The sequence below is a fragment of the Sminthopsis crassicaudata genome, chromosome 3 (genome assembly GCF_048593235.1).
Source record: "Sminthopsis crassicaudata isolate SCR6 chromosome 3, ASM4859323v1, whole genome shotgun sequence".
Classification (NCBI taxonomy): domain Eukaryota; kingdom Metazoa; phylum Chordata; class Mammalia; order Dasyuromorphia; family Dasyuridae; genus Sminthopsis; species Sminthopsis crassicaudata.
Window position 1 is genome coordinate 395,719,052 of NC_133619.1, and position 25,335 is coordinate 395,744,386.

Here is a 25,335-nt window from a genome sequence, read left to right on the forward strand (position 1 = left end):
GTTTTGACTTATATGCAGATATATACAGATAAGTAGTGAGATACAAGGTGGTCTTGGCAAAGTTAATAGTAGTGATGAGGTGTGAGAATTGGGGTGGGGAATCCTCTCTAGGTCCAATGCGAAAGAATTTGAAAATGTAAAAAGTCTGAATGGCAAAGAGATTTTTATCTTTTCTGAGAAGCCAGTTTTGCTAGGAAGACAGACTTCTCAGTGGGTAAGATCCTATTAGGGATATGGCAAAGGTTAGCAATGAGAAGAGAATATCTTTACAGTGGGCAAGAGTCCTGGTAGACAGCTTTGCCAAGAAGAGAGCTTCCTTGGCAAACATAATCCTGTCTAGGACTTCTGCAAAGATGTGGGGTTCAGAGTTGTCTGAGGCTTGGGCTTCCATTCAAAATTGAATGAGAATTCCTCAATTGTTGACCATCCCTAGGCTTAAATCTCTAATAGAAAAGAGATCATTTATCTTAGAAGTTTGAGTTACTGGGAGTGGTCCCAGACTAATCTTCAACTCAATAGAGGGTGTGACCACATCTCTGGCCAGATGTCTTAACTGCCCTGAAGGGTGGGTCTCTGTCAGAGGAGAGTTTCAGGGTTCACCCTATCATGTGGACAGTTTCAGGGTTCACCTCCATCAGCCTGAAGAGGTTAAACCCTAGTTTGGAGGACCACAGAGCAGTTGGCACCTGGGCTGAAGTTTGGAGGAAGCCGAGGATTTCAAGACTTGAAGATGAGGAAAGGGTGCTTTCCACTTAGAGAGAGATCAGCAAGGTTAGTACTTCTGTTGCTGATAGATATTCATAATAAGATAGAAGTAAGGAACAGGAGTAGAGAACCATGGCCTGGCCAATTTTTATGCCTTTCCCTGGCTTAATTTTGCATGTAAATCCAAGAAGAGAATGGAAAGGAGGGGGCCTTGGTATCCTAGTACCTATAGTTTTTTCTTTGGAAATGTAGAATTTAAAAAGGTTTGAGATATATACATTCTGGGTGATTTAGTTATTTTATTATTAATAATGTCAGCATTTTGATAAAAGGATGGTCATTTGGCTATCTCTCTCATAGATCAAAGACAATCATGGTAGCACACTCAGACTTATGTGTATATGAAAAAGGGGTGTTTCCCTTCCCCCCAATCAAGTCTAATTGACCTAAAAAATTAATGAGAGAATTAATATTACAGTGAGAGACTGGATCTGAACTTTGAGTAAGTCGTTTAATTCTAAGTTACCCCCAGCCTTGGGCAATCTATTCAAAGAATTTATTTCCATCCAAACCTGCATAGAGTGCAATGGCTATACATCTAGGTGGGGTTTGGACAAAAGAGGTTAGCTCAATCTTCAGTCTCTCATGTCTTGAAATAAGGATAAAAGAAAAAAGAGAGAAATTTGAATGTCCTCAAATCATAGGTTGTTAATGATCATTTCTTTTAGGTGAAGTCCCTGAAATGAGTTTCAAGGACAAAGACTCAGAACCAGAGGTTTAATAGGCATTAAAATAAATTTTCTTACACCACATCAGATAATTGTCTGGAAGCAACAGATAGCTCTGAATAACCTATCTTCTAATTACTTAAAGAGAAAACTAAATAATTATAGGGGAGGAACAGAATATAAAACCATAATGGTGGGCGAATCTCAATTTATCTCTATTGTCTATAGATAAATTCAAACAAAAAAAGAAACAGAAAACAAGTTTAAAACCCAAATAGAATTTGAAAAAAATAATTAGATATGATAGATTTCTGATGATTATTGAATAGGAACACACACATATACACACACACACACACACACACACACACACACACACACACACACATATATATATCTTTACAAAAACTGATCATGCCATAGGACATGTCAAAAAAAAATATAGAAAAGAAGAAATATTATGCACATTCCTAACTGACCATGATACAATAAAAATTATATTAAATAAAGGGCTACTAAAAAAAAGTATTAAAAATCAACTGAAGACTAAAAAACTTAATCCTAAAAAAATTAGTAGGTCAAAAACCAAATCATCAAAATGATATTTATATCTGTATCCATATCTATATTCAGAGCTATAATATATATATATATATATATATATATATATATATATAAATTTAAGGGCCAGCATTTTATGTAATAAAGCTAAATGATAATTCTTTCCAAGAAAATAAAAAATAAAACAAGGATGTCACTTCCATTTAGCAAGATACAAGAAATGCTGGCTTTGATAAGACAAGAAAAAGAAATTGAGGAAATAAATATAAATGAAGGGGAAGCAAAATTTTCACTTTTTCAAGATAATATGATGGTGTACTTTGTTAAGGGACAGGTCAATTCTCCGAGAGCCTCCACAGCTGTGAATCATTGCATCTAAAGAAGCTGCAGGGCCGCCTTTGCTGACACAGGTGTTGTAGACTGGGAATGAGATAAATTGGAGGCAGAGGGAAAAGGAGAGAGGTCAGAGAACAGCAACTGCCTCTCAGATTCCTTGTATCGTCATCATCCTCTCACAAGAGGAGATCCATTCTGCAGGTCTGGGTTGGATCTTCAGCAGCCACTGTCAGGTGGTTCCTATGTATTCCAACAGTACAACAATGTATTCCAACTTAAAAAATTCTAAAGAGTCAACTAAAAATAAATTGAAACGTAACTTCAACAAATTCAAAAGATTTAAAATAAATACACACAAATATCAATATATTTACATAATACTAATGAATATCTAACAGAAAAAGATAGAAAAAAAATTCCATTTAAAATAACTACATATTATATAAAATACCTGAGAGTCTATCTATCAAGATATATATAAGAACTAAATAAATACAGTAAATCATTCTTTACAAAAATAAAGATAAACATAAATAATTGTAAAAATGTTAATTGCTCATGGGTAGAATAAATCAATATAATGACAATGACAATATTACCTAACTTAATTTACTTATACAATGCCATAACAAACTGCCAAAGAATTGTTTCATAGAAAAAATAATAAATAAAAATATTAAGACTCTAAGGGACATAATGAAGTGAAAAACTAAGAGAGCCTCACAGTACCAAATCTTAAACTATACTACTAAGTATCATTTCTCAAAACAACTTGGTACTGGTTTAAAAAATCAAGAAACAATCAGTGGAACAGATTTGTTGCACAGCATAAAGAAGCAAATGTATTTAGAACTTTGGCATTCCTTTAACATAAATATCCCAGCTACTACTGGGATAATGATTCACTATTGGACAAAAACTGCTAGGAAAGTTGGATAGTGTAAAGGGCTGAAACTCTTGAGTTAATGCACTGAGTTTGGACAACTGAGCACTTAAGGCTAATTATCCATTGGACAATACTCTATAAGAATATGCTTGGAAAATGACCTTTCCCACTATTCTGTGCTGGCCCAATCGTTTGGTGTATACAGAGAATTGTGGGAGGAACTAAGAGGTGCAGTGAGACTAACCAGAGTCACTTCTGGGCGGGAGACGAAGAGGTGAGGTCCCGGAGATCCTACATGGCCATTCCCTTCATTTCTACTGCTAAAGACCAAGAATAAAGACCAAGGACTTCTGCTTATCCTGACGCTGGCTGATTCTAAGGTATCAAGGGTGCTAAAGTGGTCATCACATTTGGTGCCCAATGCAGGTTCAAGGACCCTAATTTCACTGAAGAAGCCCTCGGGGACCAGGAAATAGGACAAGTATTTTAATAGACAAACAGGGAACTTATTTTGTTAAGGGCTAAACTAGTAACCTTTTCTAGCTGAAATGAGACAGATGTTAGGAAAAGATTCTCCCCCAGCCCCATCCCCACCCCCATCCCGAGGGGGCACTATAGAAAGCATGCTTAAGATAATCAAGGGAAAAGGCTTAATTATAACTTGGTTGCAGATCGCTAGACTCTTGGGCACATTAGAACACACATCCCCTTGGTTCTTAAAGGAAGAAGAAATAGGGCTAGATAATTAGAAGCTGGTAGGAGAACAACCATGTGAATACTACAATGATAAAGGTCCTCATTCAATTTCAAAGGAAATATTCTATATATACAACATAATACAATTGGCCTTAAAGAATCCTGCAAGTTATATTAATAAGAAAAATTTTAACAACAGCCAGATGAGGAAGTGTGAGGAAAAAGAGGAAGATAATGAACGGATTAGTAGCAATATCACTAAAGGGCATGTAGAGTTAAGTGAGGATGAAGGGTGTGGTGAAGGACATGGTGATTTTCCCTCTGACCAGGCAGCTTCAACCCTACCTAAACCAGAACTTGTTCTTGACATGCCCCCTTCAACTTCACCTTTTGAGATGGAGGGAGGAGGAGTAGTGGGAGGGGCAGTGATATCACCAGCACCTCCTCCCAGCAATCACCCCCCCTCCTATGACTAGATTGCAAAAGGCACTACTTAAAGCCACAGAAGAAGGGAAGGATTTAGCTGATTTGAAAATCAATATGTATACCAGGATTCAACAGTTTAACTCTTCAGGTCAAAAAAGTAGAAGATACACTCTTTTTGATATAGAAATTCTCAGGGGCGGAGTCAAGATGGCGGAGAAGGCACATGCTCTTTTTTTTTTTTTTTAAGCTACTAATATCATTTATTTTGTAATTTAATTAGTTCTTTATGCCTTGTAAACCACATAAGCCACAAGATGGTGGACTAGACTTTTTTCCTGATAAACCCACTAAGTAACAAATAACTTTAAAAAAAGAAGAAAAGAAATTATGCATCAAAGATAGAACAACTTCAGCTGTTTATGATCTGGTACAGTCTGAATACAAAAGAAGAAAAAAAAGCATAAATTTACTCTGACTGGGGGCAGCTAGATGATGCAGAGCAGCAGCCCTGAAGTCAGAAGGACCTGAGTACAAATCTGGCCCTAGACACTTAAGATGTTCTAGCTGTGTGACCCTGGGCAAGTCACTTAACCCCAATTGCCTCAGTAAAATAAAATAAAATAAATAAAAATAAATACATTTACTCTGACTTTTAATTAACTTTAATTAATTGATTGATTAACTCTGTATCCTTTCTCTACTTCTTTTTTTATTTTTAATTTTAAAATTATAACATTTTTTACAGTACATATGCATAGATAATTTTTTAAAACATTATCCTTTCTGTTCCGAATTTTTCCCCTCGTTCCCTCCACCCCCTCCACTAGATGGCAGGCATTCCCATACATATAAAATATGTTAAGTATATCTTAGATACAATATATGTGTGCAGAACCAAATTTTGTTGTTGTTGCAAAAGAAGAATTGCATTCGGAAGGTAAAAATAATCTGGGGAGAAAAACAAAAAATGCTAACAGTTTACACTCATTTCACAGTGTTCCTTCTCTGGGTGTAGCTGATTCTGTCCATCATTGATCAATTGGAATTGGATTAGCTCTTCTCTATGTTGAAGATATCTACTTCCATCAGAAGACATCCTCATACAGTATCATTGTTGAAGTGTATAATGATCTCCTAGTTCTGCTCATTTCACTCAGCATCAGTTGATGTAAGTCTCTCCAAGCCTCTCTATATTCCTTCTGTTGGTCATTTCTTACAGAACAATTATATTCCATAACATTCATATACCATAATTTACCCAACCATTTTCCAATTGATGGGCATCCATTCATTTTCCAGTTTCTAGCCACTACAAAAAGGGCTGCCACAAACATTTTGGCACATACAGGTCCCCTTCCCTTCTTTAGTATTTCCTTGGGATATAAGCCCAGTAGTAGCATTGCTGGATCAAAGGGTATGTGTAGTGTTCACCTAATTGCTTTCCTACTAATTCCCATTCATCTGGATCCAATTCTTCTTCCAGAGAAAAACAAGGACATATGGCCTTCACAGTTTTTCAAAGTTCAATAATGTCCTCCAAAATTATAATCAGTCCTTGGCTTTTTATAACCTTGATGATGCTCTCTAAACATTTTCCTTGAACAGAAGGCATTTACCCCATTTCACTATAAGAGATTGCTGGTTTAGCCCTTAACAAGTTAAGTTCCTTATTTGTCTATTAAAACGCTCACTTAATCTTTAACAAAGTTTCCTTGTTACTCATGGTTCTGGGTCAGAAAGACTGAGATCTGGATCGGAGGCTTTTCCACTGGAATCAGGATCGTGTCTGTCCCTGTTCGGGCGCCAAATTGCAATGGTCCAGTCTAGCTCCTCTGAAGGACTCAGAATAAGTCCTTGTCAGGATAAGCAAAAGTCCTTGCCCCACATTGTGGACGCCAATTTGTAACGTACTGTTGTCTCCAGAAACTGCCGATCGCTCTCTGGAGGAGATCTGCTGTGTCAACTCAAATTTCTCCAACAGATTCTTCTTCCTGTAGAGAGCCGACTTCCCTTCCTGCAGAGAGCAGCCTCAAGTCTCATCCAGACAAAACTCAAAAATCAAAAGAAAGGGGGGAAACCCTTGCATTATCCCACGCCCATTCTCTGGGAGGATAAAAGAGGGCAGCTCTGGAGGAAAAGAGAGTTTTGTTTTGTCAATAAAAAATGAGTAAAAAAATTAAAAGGACGATTGATAGCTTCTATACAGAAAGAGAGCAGGTTTTCAACCCCAAGGAGACTAATAGCAGACAGTCTCCAGACAATTGTTGGTCCCCAACACAAAAGGCTGTCCTAGAAGAGACTATTACAAATCTTAAAAGAGAGCTAGAAAAAAAATGGGGAAAGGAAAGAGAAGCCATGCAAGAGAGCAACAACTTCTTGAAAGGTGAACTGGAAAAGATAAAACAATTTCCTGAAAGGTGAATTGGAAAAGGTAAAAAACTCATAAGAAGTGCAGGGAAACAGAATTTGTGAATTGGAAAAGGTAAAGAACTCCCAGGAAAGTAAAATTTGTGAATTAGAAAAAGAAAATAACTCACTAAAAAAAAAAAAAAATAGTGAAATGGATAAAAATTCCATACAGCAAAATAATTCATTTAAAAACTCAATTGGACATATACAAGAAGTAAAAAAAAAAGCTAATGAAGAAAATAATTCATTAAAAATCAAAACTGAACAAATTGAAATGAATGATTCCCTGAAACATCAAGAATCAATCAAGCAAAACCAAAAAAATGAAAAAATTGAAAGAAATATTACATATCTACTTGGAAAAACAACAGACCTGGAAAATAGATCTAGGAGAGATAATCTGAGAATTATTGGACTTCCAGAAAATTATGATGAAAAAAAGAGCCTATATGGAAATCATCAAAGAGAACTGCCCAGAAGTAACACAACCATAAGGGAAAATAGGCATTGAAAGAATTCATTGAACACTTTCTGAAAAAGATCCTAAAAAAATACTCCACGGAATATTGTGGGCAAATTTCAGAACTATCAGACTAAGGAAAAAATATTACAAGCAGCCAGGAAAAAACACTTTAAATATCGAGATGCCACAATAAGGGTCACTCAAGATCTGGCTACATCCACACTAAAGGATCGAAGGGTCTGGAATCTGATATTCTGAAAGGCAAAAGAACTTAGAATGCAACCAAGAATAAACTACCAGCTAAGCTGAGCATTTTCTTCCATGGAAGAAAATGGACATTTAATGAAACAGATGAATTTCATTTGCTTCTAAGGAAAAAACCAGATCTAAACAAAAAGTTTGATCTCCAACCAAGAGATGCAGAAAAAGGTAAAAGGAACTCTTGAGTACTATATTTCTATTGTGGATATACATAAAGTCCACATGTATAATTTGATTTTACTGATATAACATAAAAAAGGGAAATAGAAATGGAAAGGGGATAGTATCAGAAAAGGGGAAAAGGGGAAATAAAAAGAGGGAAACTACATCCTACAAAGAGGCAAAGAAAACCTATCATATCTGAGGGAAATTAGAGAGGGGGAGGAACACTGTGTGAATCTTGCTCTCATCAGAGTTGGCTCAAAGAGAAAATAATTGACATATTTGTTTTACAGAGAATTCTCTCTCACTTCATTAAAAAGTGGGAGAGAAAAAGGGAAAAGGAAAAGAGTAATAAGGGAAAGGTACAAAAAAGGAGAAGAGATCTAAAGGGAGGAGTGAGGGTTACTAAAGAGGGAGAGCTGCATGAAGCAAGTGGGGCCTATAAGTTTAATACTTGGGAAGGGGTTCAGGGGGAGCAAGGGGAAAAAAAAAACATAATCTGGGGATATTATGATGGCAGGAAATACAGAATTAGTAAATGTGTAAATGTGAATGTAAATGTGAATGGGATGAACTCTCCCATTAAGTGGAGGTGGATAGCAGACTGTATCAAAAGTCAGAACCCTACAATATATTGTTTACAGGAAACACATTTAAAGCAGGGAGACACATACAGAGTAAAGATAAAAGGCTGGAGCAGAATCTATTATGCTTCAGGTGAAGTAAAAAAAGCAGGGGTAGCCATCCTTATCTCAGATGAAACAAAGCAAAAATTGATCTAATTAAAAGACATAAGAAGGAAATTATATCCTGTTAAAGGGTAGCATAGCCAATGAAGCAATATCAATACTAAACATATATGCACCAAGTGGTATAGCATCTAACTTCCTAAAGGAGAAGTTAAGAGAGTTGCAAGAAGAAATAGACAGCAAAACTATAATAGTGGGAGATCTCAACCTTGCACTCTCAGAATTAGATAAATCAAACTACAAAACAAATAAGAAAGAAATTAAAGAGGTAAATATAATATTAGAAAAATTAGGTATGATAGATCTTTGGAGAAAACTGAATGGTGAACAGAAAGGAGTATATTTTCTTCTCAGCAGTTCATGGAACCTATACAAAAATTGATCATATGTTAGGACATAAAGACCTCAAAATTAAATGCAGGAAGGCAGAAATAGTAAATGCATTCTTTTCAGATCACAATGCAATAAAAAATACATTCACCAAAAAGTTAAGGATAAATAGACTAAAAAGTAATTGGAAAGTAAATAATCTCATCTTAAAGAATGATTGGGTGAAACAGCAAATTATAGACACAATTAATAATTTCACTCAAGATAATGACAACGATGAGACATCATACTAAAATTTGTGGGATGCAGCTGAAGCGGTAATAAAGGGAAATTTTATATCTTTAGAGGCTTACTTGAATAAAATAGAAAAAGAGAAGATCAATGAATTGGGCTTGCAACTTAAAAAGCTAGAAAAAAGACCAAATTAAAACCCCCCAATCAAATACTAAACTTGAAATTCTAAAATTAAAAGGACAAATTAACAATATTGAAAGTAAAAAAAAAAAAACTATTGAATTAATAAATAAAACTAAGAATTGGTTCTATGAAAAAAACAATAAAATATATAAATCTTTGGTAAATCTGATCAGAAAAAGGAAAGAGGAAAATCAAATTGTTAGTCTTAAAAAGGAAAAGGGGGAATTTTCCACCAATGAAGAGGAAATTAGAGCAATGATAAGGAGTTACTTTGCCCAACTTTATGCCAATAAATTTGATAATCTAAGTGAAATGGATGACTACTTCCAAAAATATAGGCTTCCAAGATTAACAGAGGAGGAAGTAAATTGCTTAAATAGTCCCATTTCAGAAAAAGAAATAGAACAAGCTATTAATCAACTCGCTAAGAAAAAATCCCCCAGGGCCAGATGGATTTACATGTGAATTCTACCAAACATTTAAAGAACAATTAGCCCCAACGTTATATAAACTATTTGAAAAAATAGGGAATGAAGGAGTCCTACCAAATTCCTTTTGTGACACAGACATGGTATTGATACCTAAACCAGGTAGGTTGAAAATGGAGAAAGAAAACTATAGACCAATCTCCTTAATGAATATTGATGCTAAAATCTTAAATAAGATATTAGCAAAATGACTACAGAAAATCATCCCCAGGATAATACACCATGATCAAGTAGGATTTATACCAGAAATGTGGGCTAGTTTAATATTAGGAAAACTATTAGTATAATTGACCATATTAATAATCAAATTAACAAGAATCATATGATCATCTCAATAGACACAGAAAAAGCATTTTATAAAATCCAACATCATTCCTACTAAAAACACTTGAGAGTATAGGAATAAATGGACTATTTCTTTCTTTTTTTTCTTTTCTTTTTTTTTTTTTTTTTAATTTTTTATTTTATTTTATAATTATAACATTTTTTGACAGTACATATGCATGGGTAATTTTTTACAACATTATCCCTTGCACTTACTTCTATTCAGATTTTTTCCCTTCCTCCCCCAACCCCCTCCCCCAGATGGCAAGCAGTCTTATATATGTTAAATATATTACAGTATAATTTAGATACAATATATGTGTGTAGAACCGAATTTTTTGTTGCACAGGAAGAATTGGATTCAGAAGGTAAAAATAACAGTTTACATTCATTCCCCAGTGTTCCTTTTCTGGATGTAGCTGGTTCTGTCCATCATTAATCATTTGGAATTGGATTAGTTCTTCTCTATGTTGAAGAAATCCACTTCCATCAGCATACATCCTCGTACAGTATCATTGTTGAAGTGTATAATGATCTTCTGGTTCTGCTCGTTTCACTCAGCATCAGTTGATGTAAGTCTCTCCAAGCCTCTCTGTATTTCTCCTGTTGGTCATTTCTTATAGAACAATAATATTCCATAACATTCATATACCATAGTTTACCCAACCATTCTCCAATTGATGGACAAAATGGACTATTTCTTAAAATAGTCAGGAGCATATATTTAAAACCGTCAGTAAGTATCATATGTAATGGGGATAAATTGGAACCTTTTCCAGTAAGATTAAGAGTGAAACAAGGTTGCCCACTATCACCATTACTATTCAGTATTGTATTAGAAATGCTAGCCTTGGCAATAAAAGTCGAGAAAGAGATTAAAGGAATTAGATTAGGTAATGAGGAAACCAAACTATCACTCTTTGCAGATGATATGATGGTATATTTAGAGAACCCCAAATCTAATAAAAAGCTATTAGAAAAAATCCACAACTTTAGCAAAGTTGCAGGATACAAAATAAATCCACATAAATCCTCAGCATTTTTATACATCACCAACACAATCCAACAGCAAGAGATACAAAGAGAAATTCCATTCAAAATAATTCTTGATAGTATAAAATATTTGGAAATCTATCTACCAAAGGAAAGGCAGGAATTATATGAGCAAAATTACAAAACACTTGCCACAAAAATAAAGTCAGATTTTAAATAATTAGAAAGACATTCAGTGCTCTTGGATAGGCTGAACGAATATAATCAAGATGACAGTACTCCCTAAACTAATCTATTTATTTAGTGCTATTCCAATCAGACTCCCAAGATACTATTTTAATGACCTAGAAAAAATAACAACAAAATTCATATGGAAGAACAAAAGATCAAGAATTTCAAAGGAATTAATGAAAAAAAAATCAAATGAAGGTGGCCTAGCTGTACCCAATCTAAAACTATTATAAAGCAGCAGTAGTCACCAAAACCATTTGATATTGGCTAATAAATAGACTAGTTGATCAGTGGAATCAGTTAGGTTCACAGGACAAAATAATGAACAACTGTAGCAATTTAGTATCTGACAAACCCAAAGATCCCAACTTTTGGGATAAGAATTCATTATTTGACAAAAACTGCTGGGAAAACTGGAAATTAGTATGGCAGAAATTAGGCATGGATCACACTTAACACCACATACCAAGATAAGATCAAAATGAGTCCATGATTTAGGCATAAAGAATGAGATCATAAATAAATTAGAGGAACATAGGATAGTTTACCTTTCAGACTTGTGGAGGAGGAAGGAATTTGTGACCAAAGGAAAACATTATTGATCACAAAATAGAAAATTTTGATTACATCAAATTAAAAAGCTTTTGTACAAACAAAACTAATGCAAACAAGATTAGAAAGGAAGTAACAAATTGAGAAAATATTTTTATAGTTAAAGGTTCGGATAAAGGTTTCATTTCCAAAATATATAGAGAACTGACTCTAATTTGTAAGAAATCAATCCATTCTCCAATTGATAAATAGTCAAAGGATATGAACATACAATTTTCAAATCATGAAATTGAAACTATTTCCACTCATATGAAAGTGTTCCAAATCATTATTGATCAGAGAAATGCAAATTAAGACAACTCTGAGATACCACTACACACCTGTCAGATTGGCTAAGATGACAGGAACAAATAATGATGAGTGTTGGAGGGGATGTGGGAAAACTGGGACACTGATGCATTGTTGGTGGAGTTGTGAAAGAATCCAACCATTCTGGAGAGCAATCTGGAATTATGCCCAAAAAGTTATCAAACTGTGCATCCAGCAGTGCTACTACTGGGCTTATATCCCAAGGAAATACTAAAGAAGGGAAAGGGGCCTGTATGTGCCAAAATGTTTGTGGCAGCTCTTTTCATAGTGGCTAGAAACTGGAAAATGAATGGATGCCCAAAAATTGGAGAATGGTTGGGTAAATTATGGTATATGAATGTTATGGAATATTATTGTTCTGTAAGAAATGACCAGCAAGATGAATACAGAGAGGATTGGAGAGACTTACATGAACTGATGCTGAGTGAAATGAGCAGAACCAAGAGATCATTGTACACTTCAACAGTGATAATGTATGAGGATGTATTCTGATGGAAATGGATATCTTCAACAAAGAGAGGATCTAATTCAGTTCCAATTGATGGACAGAATCAGCTACACCCAGAGAAGGAACACTGGGAAAAGAGTGTAAACTGCATTTGTGTTTTTCTTCCCAGATTATTTTTACCTTCTAAATCCAATTCTTCCTGTGCAACAAGAAATTCAGTTCTGCACACATATATTGTATTGAAAATACTATAACACATTTAACATATATGGGACTGCCTGCCATCTAGGGGAGAGGGTGGAGGGAAGGAGGAAAAATTTGGAATAGATGTGAGTGCAAGGGATAATGTTGTAAAAAACTACCCATGCATATGTACTGTCAAAAAATTATATTTATAAAATTCATTTTAAAAATGTGAAAAAAAAACACTTCCTAGCTATATGACCCTGGGAAAGTCACTTAACAACAATTGTCTTAGGAAAAAAAAAGAAGGGTAATCCTGTGTGTGCTATGGGCTATGTTACAAAAGACAAAAAGGAAAAAAAAATCTATTATTAGGAATCTTGCATTTTTCTATGCAAGATATAAAAATATAACCACAATTAATTATAAAATATATACAAAGTAATACAAAGTAATTTTAAGAGAAGGTGACATTACTTAGAACTACTGTATTACAACTTGATTTTTATAGAAATGTTTTTCATAACTTCACATGAGTTAATTAATTATGGGTGGGGATACAAGAGAGAACCTAGAACTCAAAAATTATAAAAACAAATGTAAAAAAATTGGTTTTTGAATGTAATTAGGGAAAAATAGTTAAATAAAAATAATAAGCACTTAAAAAAAGAAAAAGGAAAAAAAAAAAAAGAAATCCTCAAAGACCTGAAAAAGGCTTGCATTCTTTATGGGGCTACATCAGCTTATGTCAAGATGTTATTACAGAATTTGGCTTATGAAGTCTTAACCCCTAGGGACTGGAAATCTGTAGCAAGGGTATGCTTAGAACCTGGACAAAACTTCTTGTGGCTTTCTGTATATAGTGAGCTCTGTAGGATACAAGCCCAACAAAATAGTCAAAGTGGAGTTAATCCTCCAATCACTTATGACCAGCTAACAGGTGTAGGCTCTTATGCAGACATTTTAGTACAGATTAATTACTCCATAGCAGCATATGAGCAAATTGCTGCTGCTGCCATCAAAATAGGGGTTATCAAAACAAGGGAGAGGCCTTCACAAAAATTGTACAAGAGCCAAATGAACCCTTTGCTGATTTTGTGGGATGTTTGCAGACAGCTGTCATACGAACCAATGGTGAAAATGTAGTAACAGACATTATGATAAGGCAACTTGCTAAAGAAAATACTAATGAGATTTGCAGAAGAATTATACTAGGACTACGCAAGGATCCTACTTTAGAGGAGATCATAAGATGCTGTGCCACAGTGGGCACAAATGCCTTTTATAGCCAGGCTATGATGCAGACTTCCCAAGATCCCACCATGGGAAGACAGGGTCCCTTTTGGCAAGGGACTTCCAGACAGACTCCTCAATGCTTTCAATGTGGTAAAGTAGGGCTGAAAACTCAAATGTTGGCATTGAGACAGAGTGAGAAAAGAGGGTGGGAGAACACCCAATACCCCATGTTCAAAATGCAACAGAGGCTTCCACTGGGCATGACCAATCAGCCAGGAGGCAACCTGATGGGAGAAAGGGATTACAATGGGGGAGAATAGACTTGTATGCAGCTGGGACAACTGAGATACCCTTTGGAGAGGTGAAATCTGTTCCTCTCCAGCCTATGAATCCCTTCCCTCCAGGCACAGTAGGCTTGACCATTTCACCTCCTGAGTGTACTTACAAAACAGTGTCCATCCATACACTGATGTGGGAAACTGTGGAATGTGTAGAGAATATATTAGTCACTAATACAGGTAGACAATGTGTAACTTATCAACCAGGAGGCGGAGTAGCATCAGGTTTACTGATACAGACTCCTAATAAGCAATCTGGTGTTAATTGCTCAGATTCTGACTTCAAGCAACAAAACCCAGGAATATACTTGACAGCAGCTGTGACAGCTGACCGATCTATGCTCACTATCTATACAAATGACATACCATTAGAAGGATTGGTAGACACTGGTGCAGATCACACAGTCATTAAAGGTGCCAACTGGCCCAGTCACTGGCCAAAGATTAAGGCAGACACCTACATGTCTGGTGTAAGAGGATCAATAGCAGCTGAAGTTAGTGCTACCCCTTTGAGATGGATATTTGAAGGTGAAACAGGAGTTTTTACTCCATTTATAGTTGAAAAATCCCCATCAATCTGTGGGGAAGAGACATTTTACAACAATTAGGATTACAAATGAGTACTTCGTTTTTTCAGGCAGGGCTGCTGTTGAAGGCCTGCCAACACTTTCACCTGTTCCTATCCAATGGAAAACTGATACACCAGTGTGGATAAAACAATGGTCCTTGAGGTAGCGATAAAATTCAGGCTTTAGTAGATATAGTACAAGAGCAACTTGACCAAGGACACTTACAACCTTCTCTAAGTCCTTGAAATTCCCCAGTATTTGTTGTAAGAAAGAAATCTGCAAAATGGAGGATGTTGACTGAATTAAGAAAGGTAAATGAACAGAAGGAAACTATGGGAACTCTTCTACCTGGACTTCCATCTCCTACTCAATTGCCTAGAGCAGTGGTCCTCAATCTTTTTAAACAGGGGGCCAGTTCACTGTCCCTCAGACTGTTGGAGGGCTGGACTATAGTAAAAATAAAACCTCATACTCTGTCTCCGCCCCTCAGTCCATTTGCCATAACCCAACGGGCCGCATACCACATCTGGCCCGAGGACTGTAGTTTGAGAACTCCTGGCCTAGAGAATGGCCTCTTTGGGTTATAGACATTAAGGATTGTTTCTATTCTATCCCTCTAGATAAGGAGTATATGAAAAGACTTGCCTTTTCAGTGCCCAGTATTAACTTAGCTAAGCCTTATAAAAGATATGAATGGACAGTTTTGCCACAGGGAATGAAAATTAGCCCTACTATGTGTCAAATGTATGTTGCTGCTGCTTTTACTCCAGTAAGAAAAGCATTTCCAAAAGTAATGTGATTACATTACATGAATGATATATTGGGATGTGCACCTGAGGAACAAATGTTAGAAGCATGTCTACAAAACACCATGGAAACACTAAGGAACTACAAATTGCACATAGCTCCAGAAAAAATTCAAAGACATGCTCCTTTTCAATATTTAGGATATGAAGTATATCCTAAGGGGCTTACAGTACAAAAACTCTCCTTAAGAACAGAAAAGCTATACACCTTAAATGATTTCCAGAAATTGATAGGAGATATATCCAATGGATGCATCCAGTGTTAGGCTTGACTACCTATCAATTGCAACCATTATATGACATTTTAAGAGGAGACAGTGCTTTAACTCACCACACCAGCTTACAAAAGAAGCTCAAGAGGCTTTGAGACAAATTGAACTAGCTTTATCCAATATGGTTGAGTCACTCAAAAACCCTTGGAAATATCAGTTTTTTGCTACACAAGAGACACCCACAGCAGTCCTTCATCAAGGAGACAGTGTGATAGAGTGGATGAACCTCCCAGCACAACCAGAACAAAGCCTTATTCCTTACCCAGTGCTTGTGGCTAGAATTTTATTAAAGACCATTAAGCGAGCAATATAATTATCTGGGATAAGACCTGACAAGATATACATCTTTTATACTAATGCACAAATTAATATATGCTGTGAAACCATCCCAGAGTGGCAAATTTTATTAGCATGGCTCCAAATTTTACACACGGGTCTCCATTAAAGATAACGAGACTATTATGTAATTGGAGATGGATTCTTGAAGAAAAGGTTTCTAAAGTTCCTCTTAAAGGACCCACTATATTTACAGATGCATCTAAACATAATATTTGTGCTGTATACTCTTGTGACTTAATTATAAAGAGAGTAGTCAGAATTCCTTTTAAATCTACTCAGCAGAATGAATTGTATGCAATCACTCTAGCCCTTACTTATTATCCGGGAGATATAAATATAATATCTGTTCAGTAGGTGCCCCAGCCAAATAAAATTTGTAGCCACTAATATATATCAGCTCTTTAAGGAACTTCAAGAGCAAGTGAGAAAGCATTCAGGTAAGATTTCTATCTTGTATGTCCACTCTCATAGTGGCCTTCCAGGTCCTATTTTTGATGGTAATTCAAAGGCATATGGCCAATATTCCTTTATTTCAAGAAACCCAAGAATCTCATTTTAAATATCATCAGGCTGCTCAAGCTTTATTTACATTTTGGAATAATAAGAAAGGATGTTAGGAGCATAGTAAGAGCCTGTACAGCTTGCCTACCTTTCCACGCTCCTACGCTTTCTCCAGGGAAGAACCCTCGTGGTTTGAGACCCAATGAAATTTTGTAAATGGATGTGACTCATTATAAATATTTTGGTCATCTGTCTTTTATCCATGTTGTGGTAGACTTTTTTCAGGATTCACTTTTGCAATACCAGCAGCAAAAGAGACAGCCCAAGTAGTCACTGAATTCCTTATACAAGCATTTGCAGTTATGGGTGTGCCACAAGCAATAAAAACAAACAATGGACCTGCATATACTTCTAAACATTTGGCACACTTTTGTGCACAGTATAAGATTTTTCATACCACTAGCATACCTTTTAATCCTCAATGACAGGCAATAGTAGAGAGGAGAAACAGAGATATTAAGACGCTCCTCCAAAAACAAAAGAAAGGGGGAGCCACAGGTAACCCTAGAGAACTTCTAAATCTAGCTCTTTATACTATTAACTTCTTAATCTTTGACAAAGATGCACTGGCTCCAGCAGACAGGTTTTATAACCCAACAGAAGGGCAATGTCCAGTGTGAGCAGCTCCACTATCTTTAGATAATCACCAGGTGATGTGGAGAGACCCAGAAAGTGGTGAATGGAAAGGACCAGATAGGTTAACTGGTTGGGGGAGAGGGTTTGCTTGTATCTCTACAGATGGAGAAGGAATCAGATGAGTACCAATGAGCTGTATTCGCCTTGTACATCAGAGAAAGATGGGACAGAACCTTGAAATGAAGGAGAAGACCCAAGAAACATTGGGTAGTTCCATTGCTGACTGTGCCCACCACTGAAAGAACCTGGCAATTATAGCATTTGATTTATGGACATCAAAAATTGTTGGACTTCAAAATCCTCAGGAATTATTGAAATCCCTGAGACATGAAAAGATTGTTATAGGATTTCAAAACCCTCAGGAATCACTGTATTCTCTGAGACATGATAAGATTGTTGTTGGACTTGAAAACCCTCAGGAATCATTGGATTCTCCAAGACATGATAAGACTGTTGTAGGACTTGAAAACCTTCAGGAATCATTGGATTCTCTGAGACATGATAAGACTGTTTCAGGACTTCAAAATCTGCTGGAATCATTAGATTCCCTAACACATAAAAAGACTGTTGCAGGACTTCAAAAATTTGCAGGGATCATTGTATTTCTGACATGTGAAGCAATGGACAATAGATTGGTTTTGGACTGTCTCTTGGCTGCTGAAGAAGGTGTATGTGTGAGTTGTTTACATACCCTTCTTCTAGGATTTCTGGAAATCTTTTACAAGACCGTGTTGATTCATATTGTTTGTTATGTCACTACTTGCATGTACAATTCACATTTGTTACGCCACACTGAGCCTGCATTGGCTGTGGGGAAAGTCATCACTAATAGCCTGTGTGTTATTGCTATGTGTTTATGTAATACCCTTCAGCCCAGAAAACCACTAGCAATCCCTACTTCGCTTTGGTGCTTTTCATCGCCCTTCCTGAGATGTCGGGGGGGGGGGGCGTGATCACTTCCTTTTTGGGGTTCTCACATCCCTGAGAAGTCATGGATGGCGTAACCACCTGTGTTCTGAAACAAAAGAAAGCAAGAGATGTAAAGGGCTGAAACTCTTGAGTCAATGCACTGAGGTTGGACATTCGAGCACTTGAGGCTAATTATTGATTGGACAATACTCTATAAGAATATGCTTGGAAAATAGTCCTTCTCACTATCCTGTGCTGGCCCAATCGTTTGGTGTATACAGAGAGTTGTGGGAGGGAATAGGAGGTGCAGGGAGATGAGCCAGAGTCACTTCTGGGCAGTAGACAAAGAGGAGAGGTCGCAGAGATCCTTCGTCCATTCCCTTCACTTCTACTGCTAAAGACCATGAATAAAGACCAAGGACTTTTGCTTATCCTGACTCTGGCTGATTCTAAGGCATCCAGGATGCTAACATGGTCATCACAGGATAGCAGTATGGAAGACAATAGATTCATATCAAAATAAACTCTAAATGGATATATAACAAATATAAACAAACATCATAAAAAATTTAGAAAAATGTGGGGAAAAATGTTCATCAGATCTAAGGATAGAAGAAAAGATCACGATCAAACCAGGATTAGATAGGATTACAGAAGATAAAATTGTTAATTTTGATTACATAAAACTGAAAAAATTTTGCACAAACAAACCCAGTAAAACTAATTTTAAAAGGGAAATGACTGGGGGGGAAAATCTTCCCAGCAACTTTCTCTGATAAAGATTTCATTTTTAAGATATGTAAGAAACAGATTAAAATATACAAAAGAATAAGAACTATTCCCCAATTGATATATAGTCTACATAGTATTGAAGTGGTTAGTAGCAATGCAAAGAGTTGTGGGAACCCGCTCTGGTCAACACAGGTCCAACATGAAAAGAATTCATGAATCCAAAAAGTCTGAATGACAAAAGGGAAGTTTATTGTTAGCTGAGAAGCCAGCTTTGCTAGGAAGATAGATTCCTTAGTGGCAAGAGGTCCTGGCAGAGAAATAGAGATTATCACTGAGAAGAGAATGTCTTCACAGCGGGCAGGAGTCCTGGCAGGCAGCTGTGCCAAGAGGAGAGGTCCTTGGCAAAGCATCCTCCTACTTTGGACTTCTGTAAAGATGTAAAATTTAAAATTGTTTGTTTGTTTGTTTGTTTTTTTAATAAGAAATCTGGGACTGGGGCTTCTATTGAATGAGATTCCTTCAATATTGTCACTGCCCTCAGGTCCAGCTCTCCAGCTCAGTGAGACCACTTAAGTTCCAACTAAGTAGGAAGTGGTCCTGGGCTAATCTTAATGAAACCATTTACCTGCCCCAAGGGTGGGTCTCTGTCAAAGGAGAGTTTCAGAACTCACCCCAAAAGTCAAGGAGGACAGTTTCAGGGTTCACCCCCATCAATATCTGGTACACAGTATGTGCCTTATAAATACTAGTTGATTGGCCTATTTCAGAGATACCTGTAAGTGCTATATACTTCCTCACAATGATGAATATAAATGCTGGTATAAGAGATATGTATTCATGGATTTCCCAAAGGTATAAGACAAGGATAGTTATGATTTGAGATTGCATTGCCTTTTGGAGGAGAGCTGAGCCAAAGGCAGTACCTGAATCATTAGAACACAGCTAAGGGTGGGGTGATTTTCTGAGAGGAGCATCAGGCTAGAATTGTATCTATCTGACACACATTTGTCTACTGTAAAGTTCAGGATAATAAAACAGCTAGCATTTACATGGTACCTACTATGTGCCAGTCACTGGACAAACATTATTTTATGTGATCTTCATAACAACCCTGTGAGAAAGGTGCTATTATGATCATCATTTTACAGTTAAGGAAACTGAGATTAAATTACTTGCCCAGGGTTACACATCAAAGAAGTCTCTGAAGCCAGATTTGAGCTCATCTTCATGACTACCCACTATACCATCTAGCTACCCAAAGACTATCACAAAAACAAATATCAAACAAAGAAGTAAATAGAAATTGGAAATGTGCACATTAGAATATATCAGAAAGATTGATTGAATTCTTCATTTGGGAATAAGAGATGTTATTTCTTGAGTTGAGTTTTCTCAACTCAAACCATGAGAGAGAGTAAAACCTCAGCTAAGGGAAAGATCTTCCCAGATGTCTCTAGGGAAGTAAATTGAAAATCAGTGAGAGACAAATTGAAGCTAGCTTCTTTGTTTCTCTTTTCCCTGGAACGCTCTTGATGTCTCTCTTTGAAGACTGTCTGGAATCAACTCAATAAGTCTCTTGTGTCTGTAAGCAAAGGAGATCTCAGCATTCTCCCTCCTAGTCAAGGGTCACCTCCCCCCCACAGGAAGTTTTTCACCTAGCTGCCCTTCCCCATCCTGCTTAGGTAGACTCCAGGTTACATCTGTTATTTTATGCATATGTAACTTGACTATAACTTAAGGGCTCCCCATTCAGATCTTTACTGGAAGCATACGGTAGGTTTATTCCCCCTCCCCTATGAAATCTGAATTCACATTTGTATTTAGAATCCTAAGAAGCAGGTGGTATAGTGGCTAAAGAACTAGCTTTGGATCCAAGAAGTCTCCTATCTGACATACATTGGCTATGTAATCCTGAGCTAAATCCCAAAGAATTCTAATTAATACTAAACTCTCACTGGGAGAGAAGGAATCAGCTTGAAGAGGCTGAGAGAGTTTCCTGTACAAATGAAATCACAGATTTAGTTTTTCCCTTATTTATAATATCCAGATTTGAGGGACTAGCTCAAGGACATTTTCCTGGTCCTCGTTTATAACCTGGGGGGAAACATTTAAGCCCACATCATTTGGTTAATATTCTGTATCAATTGTGTCATGCTATTTTTTGCTTTCATCTTAAAATGCAACCAACACTAACTCCCCCTTTTTTCCCAATAATTATTTTACTCATAAGTACTTTGTATGGATCTAAATGACTGCATTGTGCCTGAAATCATAGATCAGACAACTCTCCTCATCTTATCGCCCTGCCTCCCAGCTAATCCTTCCTCTCCTCATTAGTTATCCACGAGTAAAACAAAAAAAAAAAAAAAGTTCCATTTTCGTACTTTCATTTCCCTCAGCTAATTATTTTATTCAAAGTCGAAGACTGGAAGCAGAGATAGGAAATAACAGCCCACCAATCGCCATCCTAAAATTCCTGGAAAAATAGGTAGCATCTTAAGCGCATGTCACAGCTGGGACTTTGCCTATAAAGGGAAAGCTGAGAAGGCGTCCTCAGAGCCGCCACCCCACCATCCTGGTCCGGGGAGCTGCCATAACTCTGCCCCCCGTATGGACACACGTTTGGAGGCCCGTTGTGTTTCACTCCCATCTCCAGCTGGTATAGAGCATCCTTTAACAAACCCCTTTTGGCAAATGTCTCACTCATGGGTCTCCTCTCCCTCTTCCCCTTCCCAGGTCAGACACTGAATTACCACATAATTAGTGGGGGTGGGGAGATGCCTCAAATGGAACACCAAATGAGCAGTAACTATTTATTAGTTTAAAACCCCTGAACTCAGGAAGCCCTCGTTGCAGTTGCGGTGCTGAGTGGTCCGGTTCCCAGACTAGGTGTGTGGAGCTCGGTTTCCGTTATCCCTGCAGTTACCTGCTGACACACTAACTGCTGGCCGGCGAGCTGCTGCTTTGCAGAGACATGGAAGAGCAGCCAGCTGTGCATTTAGCGTCTGTCAGCCGGAGCACACCAACGTGGAGAAAGCGGGCACGCAAAGGGGGAGTGATGTGACCCGGCGCGCCGGCAGAGAGCCCGGGACTTCTGCCAGAGAGGCTACCAGCACTGGCAGCTAATCAGTCCTAGCCAGCCCTCCTCGTGCTGGGTGCAAGGAACAACTACTGGCTGAAGGGCAGTGAGACGGGGGAGAATGTGATGCTTGCAGGAGGAGCGGGGAGGCAGAGGAGAATGGCAGAGGCTGGGGCGGTCCCGTGGCGTGGGACGCTCTCCTTCCCGGTAGAGATGCGAGCGCTGCTCCTGGGTGAAGGATCAGGCAGGGCGGTAAGAGTGAGAAAGGAGTTTCTTTTTTAAGCCAGGAGTCACTGTGGGCACTTCTGGCTTCTAGTTTTAAGGAGGGCGGTAGTGAAGGAAAAGGTCTGGGAAGTCACGAAAGGAGCCAGCAGTCTCATGTCCCTGCTCCCAACTTGCTACAGTTGAACCGAGCTCCAGTGGGAGAACTTCATTCTGTGTTGTCGGGTATGTATCTTCCTATGTATATTTTCTCTTATTTCTCTTCTGCTACCCATTTGGACGAATAAGCTTCTTGCCCAACTGCTCTAAGTGTGCTCACTGTGGAAACTAGTATTTAGTAGGAAGGCTGAAAGCATTGCATGTAAAGTGTGGTGTCCTCCCGACTCCTCCAATAATCAAAAAGTGACCACAAATTAGCTTGGATATTAAATTCACATCGGAAGCCGAGAGGTAAAATTCTAGTCTCATACCCGGTGTCTCTCAGAGTAGAGTGGCCTCCCTAGTGTCCTGCTTCCCTTTTTGGAAGCAATTAAAGTCTCTTTTGTTCAAGCCACACAATCACACCTCCACACAATGTGTGGGAAGAAAACCTATGTAACATGTGGGACCTTACCTCACTATACTGTGATTCCAAATGTGGTACTAGGAAAGGGTGCTGTCAGTAGACTTCTCTCTATCCCCCTCCTCCACCCCACTCCCCGGACATTTATTAAGCACCTACTATATATTAGCTACTGTGCTAAGTTCTGGGGATACAAATATAGATTAAAACAACAAGAACCTGAGACAGTCCCTGACTTTAAGGAGCTTACAATCTAATGACACACACAAAAAGAAACTGAAAAGCAGTGGGGGAGAGGAGGAAGGAATAGAGATAGTGGGTGGGGAATTGATGGAAAAGTTTAAACAAGTCCAAAGGCTATGTAACTGCTGTAACTGGGGAGAAGACAGGCTGAGCCCCATCCTGGATCCCATGACCCTGTCCTTCAGAGATTTCAATCAGAGGACCAGAGAATACTAAATATGTGTGAGTATCATCAGATGCAGTTTTTTGTGATGAGATTTTCCAATGATGAGTTTCCTGGAGAGAAAAGCACGATGGAAAAGAGTCCCAAAGCAGTATACCTGATAGGAAATGTTGTGGGAACCTATAGCATTAGTGTCTTCACTGTGAACAATGTTGAAATAGCATCTTTGGTCTGTTATTCTTGACCTTCCTTGACTCAGACCCAGACCATCTCCAGTTGCTCTGACATATAGCTGACTACTGGACCCAGAAGACTCTGGAGGAGAAAATGATGGTGACCTTTCACAGTTCTCCCTCACTCAAATCCAACTCCCTTGTATGTCATGGCATCACCTGCCTGAAGTCATGGTTCTTTTCAAGACCAAGGAACAAACAACAACCTGACAAAACCATGTTGTGGGGAATAGAGCGAGATAAGGTGAAGAACTTACATATGTGAATTCTTTTTCTGTATTTTATTTTCATTATTTCTGTGTTTCCCCTATGACCTATATACTATGTGCAGACCCATATTTACTTGAGCCTTGGCCAGCTATAACCATATTTACTTAACCTGAGCTGATGACATTTATCAAGATTTAGTCTATTAGCTGGACCACTATCTGCTTGATTAAGCCTGAAGGCCTGATTTTGTTTCCTAGAAATCAGATTTTGGGGAAACAGAAACCATCTATTCCAATCTCTCCACATAGCAACAACCAATTAGATGCCTCCCCTTCCCCTTCTCAATGCTCTCTTGTGATGTAATTTCTTATATAAAAGCTATGTATCTTTACAATTTCTTTAGCCCTCCTACTGAGAACTTTCTTTTTTGTCTCGAGATGAGCCATCCCATCCTCCTGAGGTTTTCAACAAACAACTTTTCTGCCTTCTGAGTGATCTGAGTAGTTATTTTGGGTAAGGATCTTCTACATCCCTCACAATGTCTAAACTGAGAGTGCACTTTACTTTCCTAAATGATAAGTAAATCAATAAATGCCAGTGCCTTCCTTCTTACATTGCTTATAACTTAATTTTTTGCTAAATAATTTGCACATACTTTGGGAGTTATCTCAAAGGCCAGCATGGATTCACCAAGAACAAACCATGCAGAAATTTAATTTTGATGGGATTATTAGACGGGTACATCAGGGAAATGCTAAAGACTTGGTAGAACTTAATTTTAATCAATGCAATTAACAAGGTCACTGGATGTTAACCTTGTGTAAAGATAAAGGTTAATCTTTCAGGCACAGTATAGAAAAATGACTGCATGGAATGAGAAGCTCGACTGGATTAACTTTAAAGTACCTATCAGTTCTAAATCTATTATCTATAACTTCTAAGACTGCTGCTAAAAAGCTATGGAGTATATATAATCCATTTCAACCACTAGGGTCCCATTTCTTTGCCTGTAAAGTGAGAATTTTGAGGATGATCATTATTTTTCTAAAATTCTACTTATGTACAGTATAGGACTTTTACATAATAAATGTTCAACAAATGCTTACTGACAAATCTTTGAAAGCTTCTTTCAAAAAGACTATTGGAAGGCTTGAATGAAATCATTCAACAGGTGAAATGGAAGACTGCAAAGTTCCTTCTTGTTTGTAATTTGGATTTGGGTTCCCTTACCTTAAATAATTATTTTAATTCTTCCCTTTGATTATGAAGATTGAAGCAGAATAAAACTGGGTAGGAAGGGAGTCAATGGGAGAAACACAATTTTTTTCCTTCAGAGAAATTGTCTTAAGTACTGCATTCATTAAGAAGTTATAAGAATGATTTCTCAATCATTTCAGTAAAAAGGTCTGCTTGATAAGTATCAATGCTCAACACTGAATGAATACCACATACAAGGCTGGAGTTCCAGTGGGCTTTTATTGAGATAAATGAACAAAATCAAGATTTTG

The 25,335-nt window shown here is 37.5% G+C and overlaps 2 long non-coding RNA genes across 2 annotated transcripts; both read left to right on the forward strand.

Moving 5' to 3' along the window:
• Positions 1 to 614: 614 nt before the first annotated feature.
• On the forward strand, positions 615 to 18,814 carry LOC141562304 (uncharacterized). The gene is made up of 3 exons (XR_012488192.1): positions 615 to 771; positions 3,422 to 3,596; positions 17,577 to 18,814. It is a non-coding gene; the product is annotated as an uncharacterized LOC141562304 (long non-coding RNA).
• A 4,959-nt stretch (positions 18,815 to 23,773) lies between these two features.
• On the forward strand, positions 23,774 to 24,439 carry LOC141562306 (uncharacterized). The gene is made up of 2 exons (XR_012488193.1): positions 23,774 to 23,861; positions 24,231 to 24,439. It is a non-coding gene; the product is annotated as an uncharacterized LOC141562306 (long non-coding RNA).
• The last annotated feature ends 896 nt before the right edge of the window (positions 24,440 to 25,335 follow it).